This window comes from Alnus glutinosa, chromosome 13 (genome assembly GCF_958979055.1).
Source record: "Alnus glutinosa chromosome 13, dhAlnGlut1.1, whole genome shotgun sequence".
Taxonomy (NCBI): domain Eukaryota; kingdom Viridiplantae; phylum Streptophyta; class Magnoliopsida; order Fagales; family Betulaceae; genus Alnus; species Alnus glutinosa.
The window spans coordinates 12,967,322-12,972,427 of record NC_084898.1 but is presented as its reverse complement, the minus strand read 5'-3'; the positions used below and the strand labels follow the sequence as shown (position 1 = coordinate 12,972,427).

General features: G+C 33.8%; 1 long non-coding RNA gene across 1 annotated transcript; it reads left to right on the top strand.

Moving 5' to 3' along the window:
- Positions 1-2,433: 2,433 nt before the first annotated feature.
- LOC133853811 (uncharacterized) lies at positions 2,434-4,172 on the top strand. Its single transcript, XR_009896749.1, has 4 exons — positions 2,434-2,589; positions 2,667-2,732; positions 2,981-3,036; positions 3,919-4,172. It is a non-coding gene; the product is annotated as an uncharacterized LOC133853811 (long non-coding RNA).
- The last annotated feature ends 934 nt before the right edge of the window (positions 4,173-5,106 follow it).

Genomic DNA, 5,106 nt, shown 5'->3' with positions numbered 1-5,106 from the left:
GTGAATGTTGTCCGCAGGGCGACTTTGAGGACCTGGATCATGTGCTTTACAGTGGCAAGATTGCGGCTAAGCTTTGGCAAATATGCTCTAGTTTCTTGGGTATTCCTTATGTGGCTACTCGGTCTTGGTTGGTTACTGTTGAAGCATGGTTTCGAAGAACCAAAAAATCCTCAAAGGTTGGTAATTTGATTGGGTTAATTCCTTGTATCATTATTTGGAATCTATGGATATGGAGGTGTTCGGCTCGTATGGAGGGACAAAAGGTATGCTTTAATGTTTTGTGGCGGAAGGTTAAATATTGGATTCATTGGGTTGGTTTGAGGCTCAGGGATACCGGTAATTTGCATCATCGTGATCAAGCAATTCTTAAAGAATTAAATTTGCCGACTGTTTCTTTTTCGAAAAGCAACTTCGTTGCAGTATATTGGGAGAAGCCAGAGCTGGGTTGGTTTAAATTAAATACGGATGGTAGTAGTTTGGTGAATCCGGGGGAATCAGGTGCAGGGGGGCTGATTAGAGACCATAAAGGTAACCTGATCGTTGCATTTTCGGAGTATTGTGGTATTGGTTCTAATAATAAAGCTGAATTATTGGGGGTTCTAATTGGTTTGCGAAAATGCAAGGCGATGGGTTTACGTAATATTGTTGTTGAACTTGACTCATCCCTGATTGTGGCTTGGTTCGAGAAAGGTAGTTGTCGGGTTTGGTACTTGGAGGATTTTTGGGAGGAAATATTCCTTCTCATTAGTGGCCTGATTACTCGGTTTAACTGTGTTTTTAGAGAGGGTAACCAAGCTGCGGACTGGCTCAGTAAACGTGATAGTACGGGGATTACGTATGAATATAATTCGAATAATATTCCTAAGGAACTCAAAGGGATATTACGGGTAAATAACTGTGGTTTACCTTGTTTAAGAATGAAGTAAGTTGTGGTTTGTCTTTCATGGGATGGTGGTTCTTTGTAAATCCTATGAATTTTGGATGTTATCATGATATTCCTCCTCCAAAAATGAGGCTTTTATCTAATAAATTTAGGCCGGGATCATTATTGGACATGTGATCTCGTCTTTTCTAAAAAAAAAAAAAAAAGTGAAGCAAAAGTGAAGAGGTGTTGAGTGCAACACGTGAGAAGTGAGAAAAATCAAAGTGTTGTCTTAAGTGTTGAAAAGTCAGTGTATAAATAAAGAGAAAGAATAAGGCTATGGTTTACTTTTAAAAAAAAAAAAAAAAAAAAAAAAAAACTAACGTGTGCCTCTTTTGTTGACCGGATCTGCTCCTTCTTTTACACATATATTTTTCTTTTCTTTTTATTCTTTGTTTGATTGTTTTCTTTGTTTGCTTTTAGTTTATCTTCCATTTCCTTTTCTTGTCTTTTAGTCACCTAACAATTTCCCTTTTTCTTTTAATGTGGACCACCCCTCTCAATCTTTGACTTTTCTTTCCTTGCACTTGGCTTACCTAAACCTTCATAATCTGATTCTCTTTTCCTCTTTTGTCTTTTAACTTAATTATTTTATTACTAACTCTTATACACTCATCTTTATTCTCACTTTAATTATCTAGTCTTTCTTTTGTTTAGTAAATCCTTATCTTATTTTTTATTATTCTATTTCTTATTTCTTTTATCTTTCATTTATTTATTTTTCCTATTATCTTTTATTTATTTTACTCATAAAATGCTAATTAATATTTTGGACATTACACATATGGGGTAGGACCCGCACCACATGGGGCCCACCCCATGTGAGAGGGTGGGTGTATAAGGAGTTTTTTTATTTTTTATTTTTTTTCTCATCTTTTCCTAATCATTTATTACCATAGGACTTATTTTTAGTATTTTATCATTCTAATTCCGTTACTCTACTTTAAACCCATTTTAATACAATTGTATAATTATAATCACTCAAAATCTAATATATGTTATATCTTATTTAATAAATATAATTTACTAATGTTAAATTCCTTATTTACTTTATTGGGCGTTACAAAAAACATACTTATCATGTCCAAATTTAGAAATAAAACATCAACAAGTGTCATTTGGTAACCAGATAGTCAACTCTAAGTCTAAATGTAACGTTTGAGATATTTTGTAGTAATTAAAATACAAAATCTAAGTAAATAATTGATAAAATTTAATTTAATGTTTTTAAAAATACAAAGAAAATATAAAATAGAAAAGAATAGAAATTAAAAATAAATATATAAAAAAAAAAAAAAAAAAAAAGCATGAAGGGCCGTACAGCCCTTCATTTGAAACAAGTGGGGCACAGGTGTGCGCCCCACGTGAAGAAAAGGAGGGCCGAGTGGCCCTCCTCAAAAAAAAAAAAAAAAAAAAAGAAAGAAGAAGAACAAAGTGAGCTGGCGCCTCACTTTAAGGAGAGAAGAAGAAAGTGAGAAGGGTCGTGTAGTGAAAGAAGAAGAAAAAAAAAAGAAAAAAAAAAGATAAGACGAAAGAAAAAGAGAAGAGAGGAGGAGAGTTTTTGAGGTTTTTCTCAAATCTACAAAGATCTAAGCCCCCAATCTCCAATCTAACTTTGGAAACGTGATCTACACGTGTGGATCTACGTTTTAACTGGTTGTTTTGAGGTAAATTGCTAAATTCATATTTTTGGATTTTTGGGTAAATTCTCATAAAATGTGAGTTTAATCTTATTGTTCTTTAGGTATTTGGCTACTAAGAGGTTGCTTAAGGCTACCCAAACCTTCGATTTTGGTTTGGCGAACTTTGGGTAAGATTTCTCTAACCCTAACTTTTGGGTATATTTATTTAAGTAGTGTTTTATGTGATTAACCCTAAGTGAATACCCATGGGTTAATATTATTGCGGTTAGATTAACATTTTTAAATTATGGGTATGTATTTATAAATCCTAGAATCTTATGGGTAATTTATGACATAGCCTTTGAGTGATTCAAAGTGCTACTTAGTGCAATTAATAAAAATGAAGCTAAAATTAGTGTATTATATTGTGTTTTAGTGGTGCTTCGCGAGTTGAACTTAGAGTCGTTGGAATTGGTGTGCGAATGGCCTAAGGTGAGTATCCTACTCACTGAGGGATCCTAAGAACGTAAATTTATATTTTTTGTACTTGGTTGTTTATGATTATGGAATTGTTGATAAAAATTATTTGTGATTGAGTTGTGTTATATTGAATTATAAATTGTATGGATAAATGGATGTTGATGAATCTTGGTTTTATATGACTATGGAATTGTTGATAAAAAATTATTTGTGATGGAGTTGTGATATATTGGATTGAAATTGATATGTGGGAATTATTAGGGAATGACTAACATGATGTTGTGTATATATATATATATATATATATATATATATATATATATGGTGGTATTGTGGTATGGGTTGAAAGGTGAATGAATGAGAATAATGTGATTGAGTTGTGGTTGTTGGCACTTGAACATGATTCTTGTGATAATGATTGTTATGAGTACTTGTAAAAGGTAAGTCTAGGGTATGTGGCTCTAGCACTCGTGTATTTGTTTGCCCTGCGGGTATGTGGCTTTACGGGCGGTGTTATGGTAAGCCTAGAATCTTAGTTCTAGCACAAGTGAGTTGGTATTTTCAGGTTCTATGTGTAAGCCTAGGGTCGTAGCCCCTAGCTGCAGAGTGGGTAAAAAAAATTGCAGAGCATTGCTTATGGCATGCATTGAATATTGTTAATAGAAATTGTGATAATACATAAGCGATTAATGAAGAGCGTGACTTGTACTTGATAATGTGTTGTGGTGTGAACTTAATGATTTGTGAATAACGCTGTTAAACCCTGCATGCATTTATGTTGTGTAAATTATAAACTTAGGGAGTTTTATACTACTGAGGTCTCGACACTTCTTATTGAGGCGGTGAACTCACACTTTCACCTATACGGATGTGGCTACCACCCCAACCGTATAGATGGAGCTTCTTTGGATGCAGGTATTGATGATGCGGAGGATGACTCCGTTGCACACTATGTGGAGTACTACGACTACGCACGTCGCTTGAGTCACAGGAGTGTCAGACTCGGATAGTCCCTTTTGTGTATTTTGTATATGGCTAGTGTGACTTGTAACACGTAGATGTAGCCATTCTTTTGTATGCATACCTTATGCTTAAGCCTCAAACAGATAGACATTAATAGGCTCTTTTATGTAATGGACAGTTTATGATTATGATGTTGACTTCCGCAATTAGGTTTTGTATTCTGCTGCATATATTATATAACTCTAATATATCAGGTACATGTTAAGGAATGTGTACTATGAGTTGGCTTAGTGACATGTAGTCATGCCACTGTGATGACTCATTTGAATGTTTTCAAAAAAAAAATGGTCATCACACTAAAAAGTCGACTAGTAGACTTTTCACAAAAATTTACCAAATGATAGATATTTCTATTGTGAGTATAATGGGCTTTGATTTGACTAAATGTGAGTTCATTTGACCTAATTTTGGTCCAGTTAAAGTTTTAAGCACAAATCTCAATTTTAAGTTTTAATGATGCGTAAAAAAGCCATTTTCTGAGTGGGTCCCACCCGATTTGACGCAGGTATAGCCATCAACACCCAAATAATAATTATTTACATTAAATAATAATTTTTTATAATAAATAATTATTATTCTACACTATTCATAACACCAATCATTATATACAACTTTGATACCTCCAATCATTTCCTACCATTGAAAAATACTATTTTCAAACCCTGTTTGAAAATCCCTCCACCCACTTCTCCCCCTCCTTGCGCACTGTGCACAGTGCATAGGTCAGAAAAGTACAGCTTTAGAAAAAATAGATTTTTCACTTTTCTATTTTACCCCTAGCAAGAAAAAAATGAAAAGCTATGAAGTGAGGAAATACGCATCTTGACAGGGGTAAAAAATGGAAGAACAAAAAATAGTTCATTCTGGAGCACGTCATGTATACACACATTTTTTACAATGAATTTTTTACTTTCCTGTTTTACCACTGGCAAGAAAAAAATGAAAAGCGTTGAAGTGAGGAAATATGCGTCTTTCCAAGGGTAAAAAATGAAAAAAAAAAAAAAAATAGTACAGCTCTCAGGAAAAATAGATTTTCCACTTTCCCATTTTACCCCTGGC